Below are 23,433 nucleotides of genomic sequence, written 5' to 3' on the forward strand. Positions count from 1 at the left end.
TGTTTACAGATGTTATTGTATACAGTAGTCCGTGTTTTCAGCTTACAAGTAAGCATTCAAATTTATGCTGTTGTGCTACACATGCATCTACAATTAAATAAGAATTATATAATACAAATCAATCATAAAATAAAATAATAATAAAACTCTAGTTAACAATGTCAAAGTTTAGTTTTTATAATCTAGAAATTCACTGTACGGCAAACTATATTTAACATAACTACATCCATCGCAAGATGAACTACCCACTTCTGTTAGATCAACTTGATATGTGGTGAGCCGAATCGCCGTCTAGAATTCTATCATGGAAGATTCTAATATTCAAACATGAACTAAATAGGTACTTAAGTCTTCCATTGGGTACTTAGTACTGTTGACCAAGTGTGGCAAATTGTCTTCCAGTGATTCCACGGCTCACCGAGCTTTTGATAGATCAACATGATAGCTGCTCAGCCGTATCGCCGTATATAATGATGACATCACGACAGAAAACATTATTGCGTTAGCGCCGAAATAAAATATCGCATCGTTCTCCATACACCTCTTTATGACTTCCTCTTAGTACCCAGTGATGTCTTTTTTTTCTGTAGCCTAATTAATGTCCCACTGTTGGGCAAAGGCCTCCCCCGTCTCTTTCCAACCCTCCCTGTCTTGTACATCGTTGCGCCAGGTGTGTCGGAAGGCGTCCAGCTCGTCCCTCCACCGTCGTCGTGGTCTACCTCGACGTCGACAACCCTGTGGGGACCAATCGGTTGTAATTTTGGCCCAGTTTTCCGGAAGCATAGGGCAGACATGTCCCGCCCATTCCCACCGTAACCACCAGTGATGTCTATTCGCGGGAATATTTCCAAAGTGGCAATATTCCGCTTGTAAAAACTCTTTAATGGCTGCTTTTCTTTTTCAAATTGTTCATAAAGCTATTTTTACATAAGTTTTGCGCCTTTTTACTGCCGGGAAAGTTCTCAAAGTGGGAACATTCGCGGGAACGGCACTTCTCTGTTAGTACCGCGTTTAGTGTGTGTCTAGTACACCTACTACACATCAGACTTTAACACAATATTTTATAAAAAGCCATTCTATTTGTTTCGTGTGGGTTGTGGAGTGAATGACCGACATGACGAATCCTGGTGTGTGAGGTGTGAGGGTTACTGTTGCCGCCAAGGACTTCTATGCCTCCAGCACACGCCTAAACCAATGATTGTCGAATTTGTTTTCGAATTCAAATAAAATCGAAATCAAATCAAATATACTTTATTGCACAGAACAAAATTTCAACAATCAGACATAACATGAATACAGTACAAATTGGGCGGCCTTATGGATTCATGTTTGGATCATAAATGATTATCACGTGCTCAGCAATGAAGGAAAACAACGTGAGGAAACCCACACTCCCGAGAAATGCGTCTTCGGAGGTATGTAACCTAACCTGTATTGGGCTGGTTTTCTCTTCGCGGGTTGGAAATTACTGCTTCAAATTGACGTGTGTTCCATACATTTTATGTCTCTCGATTACCCGTCCCATTCTTTTTCAGCGGATAAGGAAATGACAGGTATAACTTAAAATAAAATTAGATAGTGTGTACATAAATAAGCAACATTATTCATCTAAATGACGCTGGCCGCGATGATTATTGTGGTGCATTCTGTTAATTAACTTTATGATATATAAAATGAGTGATAATCTACGTAAACAGACTAGACTAAATCCTTGGGAATACCTATAAACTGCGCATGATTCAGAATCGTAACAAGAGCAACAACCTCGTAACCCCGGTGTATAAATATAATTTCACAAAATGTCGCAAATCCATTAAATTTGAGATTTATATGATGCCTCGAATGTTTGCACTAACGCGAATTCACGAGGTATCATATCGAAATTATGTTTTTACTAGTTTTATGAGCAGTGAATTTAGTTCCGGCATGACTGTTAGGTAGAGTCGTAGTAGCACAGTTGGTAGAACGCTTTCCTCTCACTTTGAGGTCGCAGGTTCGAATCCAGCACAGGCCTAAACCGATGATTTTCGAATTTATTTTCGAATCCATGTTTGGATCATAAATGATTATCACGTGCACAGAGGTGAAGGAAAACATCGAAACAACTATTCCTGAGAAATGCATTTTCGGAGGTATGTGACCTACCCTGTATTGGACTGGTTTTACCTTCGCGGGTTGTAAGGTCAGACAGGCAGTCGCTTCTGTAAAAAACCGAACCCGTCAAATCTTTAGGTTAGGTAAGCGGACCCTTACCCGGTTGTGTCTTATAGGGAAGTCAAGGAATTGGCCTTTGATAGACTGGAATGGAAAATGCTACACCGACAAGAGCGTGGCTCTTAAATTGATGATGATGAAGCGGACCCTGTGAAAAGCTGAATAATGGAAAGGAGATGACGGGTGATCAGCCTGCAGTGTCCTAACTAAGGATTTACAAAGTGATTTTTGTGATATGTCCTTACCAGGATTCGAACGACATGATATTTTAACGTCACATAATCTCATGCATGAATAATAATTGGACTCTATAGTGCCAAAACGACAATAGTATTTTATGCAACAGTTGTATAAGAAGGGTCAAAAAATGCGAGTGGCGTGAGTTGCGATGTGAGCCTTGGCGAACATCGCAATAAGAGACGCCACGAGCATTTTTTGACCTAGTTATACAACGTTGCATACAATACTTTTTCTACGACGACGTAATTTTAAATGAAACAAAAATTATACAAAGAAAAATTTTATTTATAAATTTATTTTCCAACGCGCGGGAAAATGGCGGCAAATGTATACTTTTTTTTTATAGTATATCTATGGCACCAAACAAAGTAAAGGTGCCAGTTTCCAGGTCAAAAAAAAAAAAACAACAACAATGCTTTTTTGGCGACATTATAGTACAGTTACACTTTGTAAACAATGCTTTTATAGGCCATAGAGCGTACACTTTTTCAAAGAGTTTAATTATGTATGTACTTATATTAGACTTTTTGGTTATTTAAATGCCAGATTACAGTAGAGGAGTAGAAAAAAGTCTTTTTCTACTCCTCTACTTTAATTCTTTACTTCTCTATTTTACAGTAGAGGAGTAGAAAAAAGTCTTTTTCTACTCCTCTACTTTAATCTGGCATTTAAATAACCAAAAAGTCTAATATAAGTACATACATAATTAAACTCTTTGAAAAAGTGTACGCTCTATGGCCTATAAAAGCATTGTTTACAAAGTGTAACTGTACTATAATGTCGCCAAAAAAGCATTGTTGTTTTTTTTTTTTTTTGACCTGGAAACTGGCACCTTTACTTTGTTTGGTGCCATAGATATACTATAAAAAAAAAGTATACATTTGCCGCCATTTTCCCGCGCGTTGGAAAATAATTTTTATAAATAAAATTTTTCTTTGTATAATTTTTGTTTCATTTAAAATTACGTCGTAGAAAAAGTAGTGTATGCAACGTTGTATAACTAGGTCAAAAAATGCTCGTGGCGTCTCTTATTGCGATGTTCGCCAAGGCTCACATCGCAACTCACGCCACTCGCATTTTTTGACCCTTCTTATACAACTGTTGCATAAAATACTATTAATTCTTAATCAAAATCGTATTATTATATTATATAAGGTTAATAACTACTTAGAAGAAAAAAATGCATGGGAACCAATATCATGCAGCCAAATTGCTAACATTGCGTTCAATATATTTTTTCTTTTTTTCAAGAACGTCTAGTCAAGGGCCCTCTGCCCAGGGTTTTCTTGCAGCTACTTTTCCTCGGTAATACAAGTTGTGAGAAGCAGCAGTAGTTTTAAATGAATGAAACCAAAAATGATCAATTTACGATTCAAAGTGTAACTTACTATAAAGCTCACTCAGACGCACGTATATGTATGCTCTTATACTTAGTGTCTTTTTTTTTCTTTTATTTGTATAAACTAAAAGAGTCTAAAAGGAATCTCCAGCTACTAGCTCCTAATGTATACCATTGTTAATGCAAATAAATATTCATTAGGTGATATATATATTGTATGACTACCTAATGAATAGTGATGTTTTTGAGTTATTCTGAGTAATGACTTAAATGCAACAAAAGATGAAACACTCATTTCAACCCATAATAATATTGTACAGACGCATTTCCCCACAATGACCATCAATTCCCTTCAACGAGTCAAAAAGGTTATACACAATAGTCCATTTTCCGTTTCAGGTTCCGGCCTTTACAAACCACCTGACGATAATTGGAACTGCATCATTGTCATATTTATCCTACGAGTACGTCAAACCCTGGAAAATGCTGATTCGTCTCTTTAACCGTGAAGCGGTAGTCAATGGCTGCAAGATAAAACTCAAATAGAATCTTAACTTTCAATAAGGTATTTTAATGATCTTTTAATTAAAATAACCAACAACATAACATACCAAGACACCTACAGGTAGAAGTATACACCTCTAGTATGTATTATGTATAGGTACAGGGTGTTAGTGACATCGTAACAAATACTGAGGGGGATGATTCAGACCATGATTCTGAGTTAACATCAAGTGGAATTATCCGTCGCAAAATTCATGAATTTTTTGTGTTTTTTTTTTAAATTATTTTCTGTTCTTTTGCGACGGAAAATTTCACTTGATATCAGCTCAGAATCATAGTCTGATTCATTTATTTTTATTTATTTTATTTTATTTGGGACAACAACAGTCTTATATCTAATTGTACAATGTATGATTTCATTTACAATATGTAAGACCAATTACAGCTATCCACATAATTACATACCTAGTAAAATATAAAGAGGATGCCAAAGGAAAAAAAAGAAGAGACAGTGTGTGTGTGTGTGTGTGTGTGTGTGTGTGTGTGTGTGTGTATTTGTGTGTGTGTGTTTATGTCAATACCACACAACAGTCCGTATCACTTTATAATTTAAAAATGTCTTAATATGATAGTAAATAGAAAAGTAATTCAGTTAAGTACTTCCATTAAATATAGTACATTTAATATTACGTAAAAAAATTCGTTTACTATCCGTAAATAAATCAATTTCACCGAACCGTGCATTATATGTATGGACTAATCTCGTAAATACAGAATTTTGTCCGTAATTAGTAGAGTGTAGGGGAACATGGAACAAGGCAGTGTGTCTTGTGCGGCGACGGGGTACATTGAACCGAAAACGCTCCAGCATCTCAGGGCAGTCAAGACGACCACGCAAAACATCGTACAGAAGACCCACATCCAGTATTACTCTTCGATCTTCGAGAGTTAACATTTTGTTGTTGCGGCAATTTTTTTGATAACTGCTAACAGGGGCAGAGGTGCGACATTTGTAATTAATTAAATGCTTCAAAGTTTTCGTTACCATGTCACCCACTCTTCTCAAGCTATGTTTAAGTCAAATGTAATAGTGGGCGAATCCATTCCCATTACCGAGCACAAATCTTGGAAACACATAATATCAATTACCGATAATCCAAACATTCCAAGAATTCAAACTCAATAAAGTCGGATTCAGTGATTTTGAGATTTTATTGATTTTAATAATGATATGAGAAAACACATTAGATAGGTGCGCATATAAAAGTCAACAATGTCCAATAGCAATATTGCTTTTACATTATGAGTTTATTTTAAGCCGTGACAGTTGGTAGACCGCTTGCTTCTCACTTTGAGGTCGCAGGTTCGAATCCAGCACAGGCCTAAACCAATGATTGTCGAATTTGTTTTCGAATTCACGTTTGGGTCATAAATTATTATCACGTGCTCAGTGGTGAAAGAAACCATCGTGAGAAAACCGACATTTCCGAGAAATGCATTTTCGGAGATATGTGTTCTAACCTGTATTGGGCTGGTGTCCCGTTCACGAAGGAAGGCCAAATAAAGCAGTCGCTTCCGTAAAAAGCCGTACGTGTCAAATCTTCGGGTTAGGTAAGCGGGCCCTGTGAAAAAACGGGATAATGCTAGGGGGATATGAGTTGCTTTTAAACCCCCAGGGTCCCTACATAATTATGTACACACACGAATGCAACATTACACCGACACACTCTCTTATTAGATCACAGTCCGTCCCGTTCCACACGCGATGACAATCGGTGGGGCTGTAGTCGACGTCATTACCATATCTACGCCATGGTCTGCCATTTAGATATCTGCAAATATGTGAGGTTCCGCTGCGCCGTGTTACAGGTACTCTAGGGTTGGTAGTCTTTTTTTTGACTTGACTTATTTTACATTTGCCGCAGATGGCATTATCTACTTTGCCGGAAATTGGTTGGTAGTGAATTAGTCATAAACTCTTTGGAACATAATGTGTCTCTGTCATAGACCTCATATTATTATAACAAATAGACAAACCATCTTTGTAAAAAAGAGTCCACGGCGTATTTTGTCACAAGGAAAGGCGTGTAACAACACTGTACAGTCATAAGCAATATAATGTACCCACTTTAGGACTCTGTCGCACTAACATATTTGACATTTAGTGAGACTTACAGTTCAATTTGTCAAAAAAGTTAATGTGACATGGTACAAAAGTGTATACATATTAATGCTCGTGACAGTACAACCGATATTGCACTTTATTTGATCAGCATCTTAATTTGAGGGAACGAACTTATACTATCTACATCATCATCATCAGCCGTAAGACGCCCACTGCTGGGTATAGGCCTCCCCCAAGGATCTCCACGACGATCGGTCCAAAAACACAACCAATCGGTCGGTACTATCTACATAATGGCCGCGATTCGTGCAGACACATCGTATTTTAAGTTATTAAATACCCGTCATTTTCTTATCCGCCGAAAAGGAATGGGACGGATGGTTGACAATTATTAATCTTAAAATGAATGAATAACCCGGGCGAATAAAATAGGCATCTCGCTAATATGCAACCCGTTTGACGTGTGCTGTCAACTTAATTCTATTTGTTGGGTTATTGACCAATATACAATTTTTAAAGGGTTGTTGTAGATTTCTGTCTAATATTCGTCACAATTTATGGAAATACGTCCGTGTCTATCGATTACTCGTCCCTTTCCTTATCGGCGGATAAGAAAATGACAGAAATAACTTAAAATACAATTAGATGGTGTCTGCAGGAATTAACATCAATGTATACGTATTTAAAAGAAGGTCAGCATTTTAGTTTTGTATGGAATCAGAACCACTATTACAGAACCGATAAAGTCGATGTTTGTTTAAAAATTTTCATGACATCAAATATTTCTGACGTTACCGCATGGAGAAAGTCAAAATATAAAATTCCAATTCAATATTTCTGGAACATTTTTATGAAAATTTCAATTAAATCAACATAGCTGCCGCGTCGTGCGGAATAAAAATTGAAAATTTGAAACATTTTAAATTGTTAAACACCCGACACTTCTTAACTTTATACAATTTGTAACAATATTATATTTTAATGGACATTTTTCGAACAGTTTAATAACATTAAATAAAATTAATTAAAACTGAAAATAGGGGTTAATTTTCAATTCAATAATGTATCATCATCATCAGCCGTACGACGCCCAATGGTGGCCGGCCCGATAATGTATACTTTTTCCAAATAATTTGATCAAAATTCAGCATCCACAAAGAATCAGTAAATAGTATAACAAAACAATTTCTTATCATGCTAGAAGATCACATGAACATCTTCAAGCCTCGTTTTCATCAATAAATCGCAACATTCTTCAGTAAACATTTACATGACAAGTGGCAACCCTATCGTTCAGAATTGCTGTGACACACTAATTTACATTTTAATGTACGCTCTGTCCTTTAGAGATAGAGTTGTTATTTGATTGTTATGCCGAATGGAATAGAGAATGTTCGCTGGAAACTACAGGTGGAAATAATTTTCTTTATAATTTACCTTCCATTGTTACTTAGAAAATGTTATTTTTTGTGCTGGATTTAGAATAAAGAGCAAGCATACGAGTACTTATATTATGGTCATCGCATTATTTATAAGCTTTTCCCAAGCTTGTTGCTAAAGTCGACTAAGGGATTATATCCGCACCAGCATACTTGTTTTTTTTTTTTTTTTTTTGTATTTTTCTTATGTACATTTGCATCGCATGACTTTCTTCAACACCGCAACATTAATATATCTATCTAGCTACTCACCTTGTGTCCACCCACTGCTGGGTATAGACCTCTCTTCATGCCATCTTTTCCGGTCCTGAGCAAGTCTCATCCATTGCTTTCCTGCGTACCTCACAATATCATCCGACGACCAGGCTAGTGATCTGCCTCGATAACGCATACAATCCCTTGGCCACCATTCAGTGACAGCCTTAGTCCATGATAGACTATCTAAAAACACATTGTTTTAAGTTTACGCGGTTATTATCATAATTAAAACACATAATAACGGGTTCTTACCGCGTTTAAAATGGGGATATGAGACTCCCGATATTTCGACACTGTTGCAAGTGTCTCATATCCCCATTTTAAACGCGGTAAGAACCCGTTATTATGTGTTTTAGTTATCTAAAACTACATATTAAAAATAAGCAAGCTACCCTACCACGCTAGCTAAAATATTACCAACTTAAAATTAAACTTACTAAAAATGTTGCTAAAACCTTAATAAGATAATCTACAAAAAACGACACCTATATGTTTCAAACTTTATCGAGGATATAAAATGCTGAAGAAGCGCAAGCCAGCGAGGTAATTAACAGTAATGAAGAGGTAATGAACCATGAACGCAGAGCTCTTTGCCGGCTGCTTTCACGGTCAAAAGACTGATGCAGTTTGGTGTACACCCTTTATGGAGCATTTTAAGTTTTATGGTTTTAAAAATGTCAGATTTTCAACGCATTCCATAATTTTTTGCCCTTTTGCCCATCTCTAAAATATATTTAAACAATCGAATTGACGGATCAATTTAAAGATTATATGTAGTTGATCGGGGGTTAAACAGGCCACATCAAAAAAGCAATATTGCAATTTTTCCGCATATAGAAGTAAGTGTGCACTGCACTGCAAAAAAATATGTCAAATTGCAATATTGCTTTTATACGTAGATGAATTGTTTCGATGTGGCCTTTTTGAGACTAACTTAATGTTCCCATACATAGTATAACTAGGAATTTTACAACAATAAATACATTTTAAACAAACCATTACCTCATAAAAATTACCTTTTTATAAATATTACAATAGACTAGATATAGAAGTATAGATAAGCTGCTTAATTTGTATTGGGTGTATAAGCTCGGCAACAAACTGTTTTGCAGTTTGGCCAAACATATTTTTTGTAAAACTGCAGTGTATATTTTTTAATAAATAAATAAATAAACTCACGCTCGTGGTCCGTAATGGGGTGAGCAGATTCACCAGTAATCAGAAATGTTTGATATGAAATCCTCAGTTCGATTATGATAAATATTATAATGTCAGTCAAAACATCATATCAATCAGTTACATAATTATCACTGCTATTTTCAGTGTAGTTCTATTACACATAATAACATAACATTACGTAGTTAAAACCACAGTTTATGCGTGTAACACTGCGCTCAAATTAAGGTAATTTCGGTATAGGTAAATGTGCTTCGATTTCCACTATTCAACAAAGCTATCGTGAGGCTTGATTTTGAACGTTTCAGTAAAATAATTTATTGTCACCAATCAACTGATGTTTTTAATTAATTCGACGAGTTTATTATAAACGTCATAAAAGGGTAGCTACAAGGAAAGAGGAAGGGAAAGACCAAGAAGAGCTTACATGGAACAGATTAAAAAGAAGGCGAACGCCGTGTCTTATAAGGAAGTGAAAGAATTGGCCTTTGATAGACAAGAATGAAAAATCTTACGCAATTAGCGTATCTCGAAATGGGCAATATGTCACATTAATCGGTTAAGTTATCTCATTCACACATTACACCACGTAACGACAAACATTAGTTTAACTACTGGCATAATATTAACTGCTAACAACTGTTAATACCCATTTACGAGTCATAATATAACTTGGAAACTAACTATGAAATACGGTTCACTCACTCACTCGTCCCTAGTAACAATTAATTCATATGTTACTTTATAAGTTATACAACATAACAAGCTTACGACATTATCCTAATGGGGTAGTCAGAGGCACATCCATCGAAAGATGAACTAAGTACCCACACCTCACAACGCTTTCTGTTAGACCAATGTGATAGGTGATGAGTCGTATCGCCGTCCGAACACCTTGGCAATCGATCATTACAGACGGATGATTATTATATAATGTCAATGTCACTATCCCTTGCCAAGGGGTACGGGTACGGGTGAAGACCTCAACGGTTGTAGAGGCGGAGAGTGAGCCATCGGTCCGTAATGCAGGACGGAGGGCAGCAGTAACTGTCAGTTCTATTCAAAGGCGGAGGACAGGAGTCCTAGTACGGCTTTGAAATAGACTACTTTGGGCGCCATCCCACTTGCGTCAGACAGAGTACTGAGGGGCGGAAGGCAAGAGGGAAACTACTGCCCCAGTTTCCCCTAAAAAGTAGCGTGGAGAATGCTACACCGACAAGAGCGTGGCTCTTAAATTAATGACGACATTATTATGTTACTGTAAAAGCATGAAGTACTGTAAATTCTAAGATTTAGAAATACTTAATAATCTCGTAATTCGCCAGCAAACCCGCGGGTAATAACTAGTCAGTAGCATAACCCGCTCTCGCTGAATATGATTTACCGAGAACATGCTAGTTCTTGGTAATATGAAGATATTGTGTACCTAATTGAGCAATAATAATACAGTGAAGAGATGTTTATTTATGAGATAATTACGTAATTCCGATTTCGTGCTTCGGAGGCCACGTTAATCCGTTGGACTCGGCTATTAGCCGTAAAACACCTCCACCAACCCGCCTGCAATGTCCTAACCAAACCAGGGCTCTCAAAGTGATTTTTGTGGTGTGCCTACCGAGATTCGAACTGGGGAAGCCCGACGCTCAACTACTGGACCACAGTGAAACGAATTATGTCAGTAGTGTTATTTTCCGTAGACAAAAACCTATTTCAAAGCTATGTAGGTACCTACTTACATATTAGGTACCTATGTTAATGGAGTATAAAACTTTTCGCCAAAATTCAACCCAACTCCAGCACGTGCAGAAAAGTTATCATCGGATTCCTCTATAATAATCCTCTATAATAATTCCCTCATACAAACTCTGTAAAATACAATAACTTGGGTACTTAAAACTCGGCTCACGTAAGTCCGTTCTGGACTCTAGAGCCTAAATATTGAATGAAATAGTTCTGGAGACCCGTCCTGAACACCCACGGGCCACATTCAAGCATGAGATATCGCGTTCTATAGTGGAAATGTATGTAACTAACTACTTACGCGTTTTGCATGGCTGATTTTGGATACGCTTCGGGATAGTTGAGACGACGACGGGATGTGAAATGAGATTCGCTGCGTCTTTGGATCGCTTGCAGATGTTTCATTAAGTGAACGCGATATGTTACTGATGTTTCTATCAGACCGAACTAATACGGGAGTAATTTTTTACATAAATTGGCTGTATGGGGTACATACCCTTTACCTACCCAGTACGAGCAAAAATAAACATAAAAACTGTTTTAATTCGGTGCTTTTTGGCGGGAACGGCAACGTGACAGTTGCTTTCTTCATTGAATAATCTAAACAATTAATACGAAGTGGTGTTTTGTGGTTAATAATCGCATTAAGTTAGTCGAAAGACATTCGCGACAGTGTTATTTTATCGGAATATTCAATAAACAAAGTGTACCTATCTATTTTCGCTTCGTGCCAACAAGCTGCTTTATAACTCGAAAGTTTATGCGGACTTTTGAGTTAATTCGTTTGGGGTTCGGAGTAGAAGTCTGCTCCAAGGATGGGGGCTTAGGTTTCATCATTCATCGTCATCACTTTTCATTAAAAAAAATACATACACAACATAAATAATACATAAACAAAACCAAAACAAAAAAAAATATAGAGGAGCGTGACCTTCTGACACAGATGTTTCACTCTTACTAGAAGGTCACAACTGCAAATATTATTATATACCATCTCTGTTAAAGAAATATTTTTTTATTATTATTATAACTTAATCTCTTTATGTAAAACAAGCTATTGTTATCCCGAATAAAATAAATAAAAGAAAACTATATTTCTCATTGACTTCGTTTGCAAATAGGAACACTGATTGGTCAATCATCACTAATTTAAGAGGCACGCTGTTGTCGGTATAGCATTCTTGTCTATCAAAGGCCAATTCATTCACTTCCTTATAAGACATGATATTCACCTTCTCTATAATGTGTTCCATGTAAGCTCTTTTTGATATCCCCCTTCCTCTCTTTCCTTGTAAGTTTCTATGATGTTTTTTTAATAAATTTTAACATTTTTGAGCCTGTAGTAATTCTTTCTTTATTTTAGTAGTTTATTTTTAATTATATCTAAATGTTCACCACAAAAAAAAAGTTGGCCACGAAAAAGATGGCGCGACGAGTTAGACCGCTTTTCGAAACTGTGGCACGAACAAGCTGGGGACATGGTGGAGTGGCAGAAGGGAAGAGTGGCCTTTACCCTGCAGTGGGACATTGAGGGTTATTAATCCTCTTCGGAGAGATTAAAATACCTATATATAAAAATATCATCATCATCATCAACACATTAACGTCCCCACTGCTGGGACACGGGCCTTCCCTATGGATGGATAGGGAGATCGGGCCTTAAACCATCACGCGGGCCCAGTGCGGATTGATGGTTATTAACGACTGCCATTGCAGCCGGGACCAACGGCTTAACGTGCCTTCCGAAGCACGGAGGAGCTCGAGATGAAAACTTTTTTTTGTGGTCACCCATCCTATGACCGGCCTATGCGAAAGTTGTTTAACTTCAACAATCGCAGACCGAGCGCGTTCACCGCTGCGCCACCGAGCTCCTCATTTATAATATATAAAAATATAATAATAATAATTTGTAAATGCTATTTTTTTGTAAATAAAATGAGATAATAAGAGTCCAATCATCTTGCCTTTATAATATGTTTAATCTCAATACGGGTAATAAAAGTCAATTGAGAATCAAGAACATGTTGTTAAATGCACTTATAAATGCACTAGGCTGCACTATAAATATCAGTAGACATTGTATCAAATGTCGTCGGAAGATGTTGTTGATGAAAATCGTGCCAACTGATTGATCTGATTAATATAAGCAACTAGCTGTCTGCCCGCGACTTCGTACACGAAATTCACGATACAAAAGAAAGGTATAAAATGTAAAAAAAAGACGCGCATTAATGCTTATTATCACAGGAATATCGTTGAAGTCAACGTTAACAGGTTTCTCTCGCGTGTAAAGAAACCCTCTCTCGTAATATAATAATTGCTCGCAATATGATAATGTAATTACAAGCTCTAAAACAAGATGCCTACTAACACAAATATCTAAAAAATCGAACAGCTCCCAATCCAAACGTATGCAAACTATTTCTAAGTGGTACAGAACTTCTACTCAGCCGGCGTTCCCCATTATATGCCATTATAGTACGCGATAGAATTTCATATGGCAAACTTTAGTCAGAATTGCCTCTGGTATACTCAATTGCTAGGCTATAACTATTTGCAGTAATGATATTGGTAACGAAACTTTTATTCATAGGGGTGACAAAATGGCGGAAGGAGAGAAAATGTTTTCCCCATTACTTATCAAGCATAGTATGCCCTGTAAGATGCATCCGCAGACTATAATTCAATGACACGATGATCACATGATACGATGAACAATATAGTTTCGAAAAAACTCAAAAGCAAACATATAAATTCTACAAAAACACAAATTTAAAAGGGCTCTCACTGAAACTGTACAAGCCTCCATGTGCAAGCAACCCCAGAAAACATTTTCTTCCCAACCGCGTAGTGGACTCATGGAATAAGCTTTCAGAGTCAGTGATCAGTGCACCATCAGTGAACTCATTTAAGAATAGACTTGACAAACATTATAAAAAAAACAAAAACCCAAGTGCAGTGACGTACACGCATCAGCTTATGCTGCTATTGTACTTAATAAATAATAATAATATAAATAATAAGGGTACAATGGCTCTTACTGTAGTTACTAATAAAGCAAAGAGGAGGTGTATCACATCTGACTTTCTTTTAAACGTGTGAATAAAAAAGCATTTATAATGATAAATAAAATAGAACAGAATCGATCGGCCTAATATACATCACTATGCTCTTTTTTTTCCATTTGCCCATTTGAGGGTCAGGCTAAGATCATAAGACCATTCTGCCTAGATATCACTATGCTAATGAACGTCACAACACTGGCTTCTTTACTTTGACAGATGTAACTCGTACCCCGCATAACGTTTTCAAATTCAAATTCAAAAATATCTTTATTCAGTAGGTAACATAGTTACACTTTGAATCGTCAATTTTTACATAACGAACGTCTCATCCGCCTAAAACTACTGCAGCTTCTCACAACCGGCTATACAGGTTGTGAGAAGCTGTAGTAGTTTTAGGCGGATTTATAATACAAATCCTGAAACTGACAAAATCTAGGAGATAAAGTTGTTCCCACCTAATTGCTTTGTTACAGGTAAAGGGAAGGTAGCGAGAATTTACAGGCTAATTTAATTAAGACTGTTTTTATAACATATGCAGTAGTATGAGTTGCAATTTTCCTGTTTACAATTTTACACTCTGCTTTTTAAGTGCCGAGTTTATCGTATCACTGATCCGACGGGCATGTTCAAAGCACACTTGAACGCTGTACATTTAATCAACATAATATACTATATACAAGTATTTAGAGACACGAATAAAAAATATTACGAAATAGGTATACTTATATTATACATTGTTTTAAGTTTACGCGGTTGTCACTTGCAACAGTGTCGAAATATCGGGAGTCTCATATCCCCATTTAAACGCGGTAAGAACCCGTTATTATGTGTTTTAATTATACTTTATTTTTTTAATCAAATGGGTTGATTTTGATACCTATCTTTCATTCTTTTTTCAAATCGCCTTTCCTTTTTTAAGTAAATATGTATCATGATTGCCTTAGAGTATTTATGGCTCTGTCAACCCCATTAGGGATTGCAGGCGTGAGTGTGTAGTGTCACTATACGAATTAAGTCTAAACTGTGTTCGAGGGGGGGTGAGGTAAACAGCCCAGACGCTGATGGGGTGCGGAGAGTTTCCGTTTTATACGTAGTATTCTTTCTTATCGTATCCAGTGTATTTTTTACAAAAAACGTTATATAAGTAAATTATAATTTATCAAATAATAAAAATCTGCACGGTGGATGTCGTGGGCTGAAAAATTTACGTTTAGACGAATTCGAGGGTTGATATGTAGCTTAACACCTCCGAAAACTGGGTCAACCACTAATCCAAGAACCTCCATTACCGCGGAGCACCTCTTCCATTTGTACAGAGTGCCCTCAGACGAAAGATGCACACCTTTATGCGCTGTTACCCCGGTTTACAATTATGAGTGAAAAAGTTTGCGGGGACAAAACACAAAGAAAAACTTAGAAAGAAAGTCATTGATTGTTTCTATTACCCCCGATCTTGGACTCTCTCTTTAGATGATGAAAAAAAGAAATAAGAAAGAATGAAAAAAAGAAAAAAGAAGAATGAAAAATAATAAAGAAAGAAAAAAGGTAAAAAAAGACCAAAGACTTTCCAAAGATCTCCTAACATGATAGCCAATAATGTAGATCGAGCCTGCAAGTTATAATGCACACAACGACCTTTTAATATACTATGTGGAATATATATGTGGGTTTTTTGGAAGCTTGTAATTGGCCTCATTGTAGCTGATGTTTGTACGTATTTATTTAAGGTTCCGTGCTGTTAGCTTTCCTCCATAAATAAATAAAAATAAAATAACAAAACTATCGCAGAGCTCTGTGCGTGGTAAAGTTTGCGGATGAGTGGAGTACAAAGTGGAAGTACGGACTATTTGCTCATACTTGTATGACGCGCGTTTCACGCTCACGTGCCTTTTCAACCTCTTTCTTCTGTTCCGTGGTTAATACCATCAGAGGTAAAAATACAATAGATCATGTCTAGAAATAAAACGACTCATTATAGCTTACCTATTTTTAGTCGTATAAGTTTATATACATCGCGTTAGTGACGCCGTAACAAATACTAAGGGGGATCACTCAGACCAGATTCTGAGTTGATATCAAGTGGAATTTCCTGTCGGAAACATTTGGTGTTCTTTTTTATTTTTTTCAGTTCCAAAATTTTGCGACGGAAATATCCACTTGATTTCAACTCAGAATCATGGTTTGAATCGTCACTCAAAGTTTGCATTACGATGTTACTGACACATGTATAAATATGTCACATTAGAATAATAATGTCGTCATTTAACTTACAATAACTCTTAGTTTAACCAGCTGTATAATTGGAAGCTGACAGGATTTGGCAGACAAGTTTCAAATTTCGTCTAAGTCACCATCGCGCCTCGCCTAAGCTAAGTAAGCCAGTGACGTACATATCCCAATTAAAGTTTAAGTTGCCGTGGTGTCATTGTTAACTCACATTAGCTAGGACTGCCAGCGAAAACGGTAAGCGACAAGCGATGAAGTCAAAGACGAAGAATTTGTATGCTTGATGACGTATTTTCTTTCTCGATAGCAATAGTCGTGAAAGAAATGGATGGCGGCCTTTGCCTAGAAGTAGACAAGAAAAAAAATTGTTACACAAGCGGGTTCCAGGATTCGAAGGAAACACACGCAATCCTAGCAAAATATATTTTATTCACGACAAACACGATACAGTTTGTCCAAAGCTACACAGACGAGTTCCGACACCGCCCTTCACTTTAAACTGCACAGTACACTTCACCAAACTCTTTCCTACACTATCACTTCACTTCACTATTGCTTCACTTTAACTTGTGTTTTCTTATTCTTTCTTCAATCCTAAGATCACTTTCCTAGACTTTTACTTCACTTCACTGTTGCTTCACTTTCAATTTTTCTCTTCTTATTCTTTCTTTCATATCTATCTTAGGACCTGTTATTATTATTTAGTTAGTGATTGTGATTATACAGATGACAGCAATCGTGACGATTCTAAAGTGCCGCTAATACGCCTGCATTGGAACATACCCTTACTTAATAAGCCAACCGCTTACTTAGATAGTGTTAAGTAAAAGCTTAGCTCAGTTAAGTTACACTTATAATTAAGGTGGCATTTATGTAAGGTAATCTGAAGTGACGTGGGAATTCTAACGCCTATTTGTGACACTTTATTATAGATTGGAGGAGTGATGCCACATCTATTTGTGAGAATGAAAATAAGTTTTCTTAACTATAAGTATAATTAAGTTAGGTATATACTCGTAGCGAAGTAGTTAATTCCGTTTGAGGTAAACCTAAAATAAGTCAGACCAAAAAAAGTAGTTCTATACATAATCAAATGGCTGTATCTAATAATAGTAGGTATAACTTTGTTAAGGGATTATAGAAGTAAAATACAAATAAATAGTGTTATTTACTCATTATGTTACTTACTTTTATGTGTATTACATAAGCTCACGAACTTTCTGTATTTGAGAGCATTTTTAATTGTAGAAAACCACAAAAAATCTACTAAGTTTACTGGGAAAGGAATGATGAAATCGCGGGCTATAACAGTGTATGTATGTGTATAAATAGCGTATAACGCATGACAAAAGCCACTAAAGAAATCAAATATAGAGCGAAGAAAAAGTTGGATGTAATACCCAGCAGGGCAGGGTCGTTTTTCAGGCCATTTCGCACATCCGGCAGGTCAGTGGTTGATGAATTACCCGCACTTCCTCCGTGTAACCCGCCCCTTTCACATCTCCACCTATCTCAATTAGACGATAAAAAGCCAGGTTCCATCGCAATATTTCTTTTGCCGTCGTAGAAATTGTTAATTTCACGGCAGTGTAGGTAGGTACTTTTTTGGAGTATTATAGTTTCTTTTTTACTTTTCAGAATCGTTTTTGACAGTTATCAAAAGGCACCTTCCAGGCATTTTTGGGTTTGTTGTTTTAAATGCAACAGCCTCCGTAGTCTAATGGTTAGAGCATTAGGCTCATCGTGCGCTCCGAAGCACGGAATCATCTTACTTTTTCGGACAATCAGGTGATTCAAGCCTGCAAAGTCCTCACCAAAGGACAGTCTCGCAAAGTGATTAAGACAATGTTCCCAGCGAAAATCGAACCCGGGACCTCCGGATCGTGAGCCCAACGTTCAACTGGACCACGGAGACGATATTCCACCTCACAATCCACACGATAAGAATTGCACTTTGATTGGGTAACAGCTCATCACATCCACCAATTAGATGACAAACATAACATGGCAGCACCACAGTATGGGAATACTGTATAAATAACGGGGAGAAGAGTAGATAGAGGTATATGATATCTACACCTAATCTTTGACAGCTATGCTGATTAGGGGGGTTATAATGGTTTGCATTGCGCACTTACTTTTATATGGTAAAATGTCAAATTGCAATATTTCTTTCTTAGATGAATTGCTTCGATGTGGCCATTTTAACCTGATCATAGTGATCACTATATCGCCTTTTTGTTTTGCTAGGTGTTTCTTGTACCCTTATTTTGAAATGACGTAAACAAAATAATTAAGCAAACAAGAGTATAAATTATCCTGATTTTGTAATTTGATAATGTTGTTCTCTACTTCCGGTTCTGGTCGGGAAACCAGGCTAAATTTCCATCCCCTCGAAAGGGGAAAAACACAAATATAATCGTTTGTTTTAGGATCCCGTAGCCACAATAACAGAAACTTCAGACGTTGGATCTTATCCACGACAGAAAAGAAAATTACCAAACATAATAAAGACAATATTTTTTTTTTTGTAAAATGCCTTCCTTCAAACTTTAAAAAAAAAGTATGACGATTCAGGTGAATATTTTTGTCACTGAAAGTCACAAATCGGAGAGCGCCATTTCGAACCCATGAGAACTTGTACCAAATAAGTAATTAATTTATCTTAAGTGCTGTTTTTCACTTACACAGTTAGCTCGGCCATTGTACGGGTCACAATCTATCACGTTGGTCCTAACAGAAAGATTAGTCAGGTGTGGGTTTAGTCCATCTTGCGATGGATGTACCTCTGACTACCCCAATTGGGATATAGTCGTGAGCTTATGCTATGTTATTTTATAGTATATCTCATAATATGTTTTATTTTATTAAACCAGTTTTGTAGTTAACAGTCTACAAACTTCCAATCACATAATGGAAGTTACGGAACCCTTTGGGTGCTTTACAATTCCTTCTTAACAGGTATTCTTGCTTACTTAACGGACAAAATCCCTTATCTGGTTTAAACTCAAAATTATGAGGTCATTGCATCTTTTCAGGAAACAGGCGTTGCTTGCTTAATTATAGTCAGGTCCCAACCTGAAAATTAGAAATTATAAGTTCGAATACCGGCGGAACATTTTTTTTCTTAACATACCTACAAAAAATAAACTTATATATCCCGCCTTAAGTTGCAAACGATTACTAGAAACTATGACAGTGACGGTGTGCGACTGTAAAAATAGGCTAGTTTCCAACTAGTTAAATCAATTACGTTTTACTAAACGTCAAAACACGAAATTACTATGGAATTTGTATGAAAAAGCAACCTGTGACGTCGTACAAAATGTGACAAAATGTCGCACTTATTTATACATTTTTCTTTATTAAAATTCATAAATAAGTTAAAAAGAAAACGTTTTTTGTCATCTTTACATCAGTCTTTAATTAGTAATCAGAATTGCATAATTCATCTTTGATCTAGGAAACTACCCAACTTACGGAATCGACATGTCACCTTAATTCGAACCCATTATTATTATTAACACTGTCGCTTTTCCAAATCGGTTGCAACTTGGCTAGCCCCCTGGAATAGTTTTGGAGTTTTTCCACGTCTCCATTGCAGCTTTGCCTCGGAAAACACTCACAACTTAGCCAGACAGGCCTTTCTTGTAGTATCGGTGTCCGAAGATATACGATCCCGACGACCCGATTAAATCTAACCACAGAGGCGGCCAATCAGCTCGCGCCACCAAACACTTCAGGACCCCGATACCGACCCCACCGGCGTGGTCGAGGATTTCCCTCAATCAGCGCTTATCGCTATCGACCACTAGGGTCGATTAATTCTTTCAAATATTTTTCCTCTCAGACGACGTTCGCACCCAACTGGGCACCCTCTGGCCTGTTGTCTTAAACGTTGTACCGGGTGATAGCCTTCAGCGCTCCCCTTTTATCCGGCCAAGTACACTAGTCAGCAAATAAACCGGGCCACCCGCTCCCGTAGCACTCTAATTCGATTTCCAAAAAAAGTATAAAACTTACAACGGTTTAAGTTATACCTAAAGAAAGTGCATTTTATGTTAATTATAATGACTTAAAATTTATTCTAAACTACCATCAATTCACATTGAAATTAAACAACAAACACAATACTAACGATTTACCCTCTTTTGCCTAGAGTTTTCGATTTCCGTTTCTTTTTCTTCAATGAGGGTAGTCGGATATTTTTCATAATTTCTTTAGTTATCTTTCATCACTTGCTCCTAACGCGTGTATTTTTGCTACTTTCTTCATTCAATGATGAATACGACACCTCAGGAAGCCGTTCAAGCTGTTGCATTACTTCAAGCAGGCCTTTCGCAACGTGAAGTCGCTCGGAGACTTCGAATCAGCAGATCTTCGGTACAACGGGTTTACAGACGATACCTAGAGACTGGAGCATTCGACCGTCGACCAGGTACTGGCCGACCTAGAGCTACATCAGCAGCAGATGATCGTTATATCCAACTTACTGTTTTGCGAAATCGCCGCCTTAATGCTGTTCAAGTCCAACGAAGCCTGCGTGACAAACGCCAAGTGGTCATAAGTTCAGATACTGTCAGAAGAAGACTTGCTGAACGAAAACTAACTCCAAAAAGAGCAGCAACAGGCCCAAAATTGACGGTAGCCCACCGTCGAGCACGACTTCAATTCGCTCGAGAGCATAGAGATTGGACATTAGAGCAGTGGGGCAATGTACTCTTCACTGATGAGACCAGGGTCAGCCTACATGGAAGTGACCGACGCCAGAGGGTATATCGTCGCCCAGGAGAACGTTACTCTCAGTGTTGTATTGAAGAAACAGTTGCTTATGGAGGGGGATCTGTAATGGTCTGGGGCGGCATCTCATTAACCGCACGTACCGCGTTAGTTTTCGTCGAACCGACGGGCGGTACACGAGGATTGACTTCTCATCGATACATTACTGAAGTCCTTGCCGATCATGTGATAACTTACGCTGGATTTATCGGGCAGGATATGCAACTGATGCATGACAATGCACCACCTCATGTTGCACAAGTGGTGACCCAGTACCTGCGTGACGTCGGCATTCGTACGATGGACTGGCCAGCTCGAAGTCCGGACCTTAATCCAATAGAACACTTATGGGAAGAGCTAAAACGTCGAGTTCGGGCCCGATCACCTGTTCCAGCAAACCTTCAGGAGCTGCGAATCGCTGTTGAAGAAGAGTGGAATGCAATTCCTCAAGATTTTATCGTCAGGCTCGTGAGGTCGATGAATACGAGAATGCTGGCAGTTATCCGAGCAAGGGGAGGGAATACCGAATACTAATCAAAAACTTTTTTAAGCCTTGCGTTTCATTTTTTGTTTTATTTTGTTTTTTGTTTTTCCGTTTACCAATGATTAAACAGTCCGGCAAATGAGTCTTTATTGTAATTGCTTAATAAACACTTAATAAAAACGATAAATTTCAATAAATTTTCAATCATTTTAATCGCCACAAAATGCACTTTCTTTAGGTATAACTTAAACCGTTGTAAGTTTTATACTTTTTTTGGAAATCGAATTAGAGTTCTACGGGAGCGGGTGGCCCGGTTTATTTGCTGACCAGTGTAGTTAATGCCATCTGCGGCAAATCTACAATAAGTAAAAAAAGCCATTCTTGTAGTGAATTACACAAAGGCTGTTTATATTGTGTGTTAAGATAATACCACAGCAACTAACGTCTAACCTAACTACACGCCTAAGTAAATTAGTAAATTAGACAACTGCAGAACTAGTTAATGAAATACTAACATTTGTATAAGCTTCATAATAGAGCGTGATAATTTATAATTACCTTAACATACCTAGTTCTACTTTCACATAATTTATGGAGTTGGTTCGAATTCAAGCCGAAACCAACGACTTTCGAATTTGTTTTCCAATTCATGTTTAGATCATAAATGATTATCACGTGTTCAGCGGTGTAGGAAAACATCGTGAGGAAACCCACATTCCCGAGAAATGAATTTTCGGAGGTATGTGACCTAACCTGTTTTAGGCTGGTTTTCCCTTCGCGGGTTAGGTCAGGCAGGCAGTTGCTTCTGTAAAAAACCGGACCTGTCAAATCGTAAAAGCGGGAAGATGATAATTTATGGACTTGCTAGCTGAAAGGATACATTGGCATTCGAATCCCGGCTGTAATTTTTTAATTTCACATAACTTAAATATTCACAACCATGAGCTCACGTCTGTGACTCCTAATGGAAAGGTCAGAGCCACAAGCAATCAACCAAACAATGCAGCCAAAGTTATAGCTGACATTGTTAAAATAAAACCGGTCACGAACGTGGTTTCCGAGGCTCCGACTCTGCCGTTAACAAACTATTGTCGCCATACTGCGTGGTTCAGTGGTTCACCACTGAACTCACGATCCCGAGGCCCCAAGTTCGAATTCCGGTAGCGCCATATCACAAAAATCACTTTGTGATCCCTAGTTTGGTTAGGACATTACAGGCTGATCACCTGATTGTCCGAATTCCGAATTAAGCCTGTTTTTTACTATTTTTACATGAGCCATGTTAGGGGCCTTTGGCGGCTCAGTAACAATCCTGACACCAGGGTTGATGAGGTTGGTATTCCACCTTACAACCCACACGATAAGAATAAGAAGGTCGCAATTAGTTTACCAACTGCTAAAAATTTTAATCATAAAAACAAATTCTCTTGACAGGGTACCGCTTGTCCTTTTGAAGTTCGAAACCCTAAAAAAACTGATGCCGAAACGGCTGCAGCTGATAAAAGTCACAGCCTAGCAGCAGCGAGATTTTGATTTTTTATAATTTTGATTTAACCGCAGCTGCGACAAAACTCGACTTTTACGTCACGCTTACTAGAGAGGAAACTGAAACGTTAATGATTTTTTCTATCCCAATCAAGGAATAAAATCCAATTTGTCATTTAGAACTCATTCGTAAATAAACCATCAATCAATACTCATTATACAGCTTCTTTAGGCTGGGGAAAAAACTAATGTTTCTCTTGGGAACCTCCCCAAACAAGTCGGCGACATGCCGACGACATAGAAGTGCACGACGCGACGTGCCTGCGACCGGCATTGCGGGAACTTGGCCTGCGCACTGC

The 23,433-nt window shown here is 37.6% G+C and overlaps 1 protein-coding gene across 3 annotated transcripts in view; it reads right to left on the bottom strand.

The window, feature by feature from the left end:
• The window catches only part of LOC126375149 (uncharacterized), a 557,945-nt gene that overhangs the window by 502,737 nt on the left and 31,775 nt on the right, over positions 1–23,433 (bottom strand). Inside the window, exon 1 of one of the 3 annotated variants that reach the window (XM_050022001.1) lies at positions 5,819–5,836. The exons of the other annotated variants lie outside the window; for them this stretch is intronic. The gene's annotated coding sequence lies outside the window, so the exon portion shown is untranslated. Of the gene's footprint in view, positions 1–5,818; positions 5,837–23,433 lie in introns of those variants that run through there. 3 annotated transcript variants of the gene reach the window in all.

The sequence above is a fragment of the Pectinophora gossypiella genome, chromosome 18 (genome assembly GCF_024362695.1).
Source record: "Pectinophora gossypiella chromosome 18, ilPecGoss1.1, whole genome shotgun sequence".
NCBI lineage: Eukaryota > Metazoa > Arthropoda > Insecta > Lepidoptera > Gelechiidae > Pectinophora > Pectinophora gossypiella.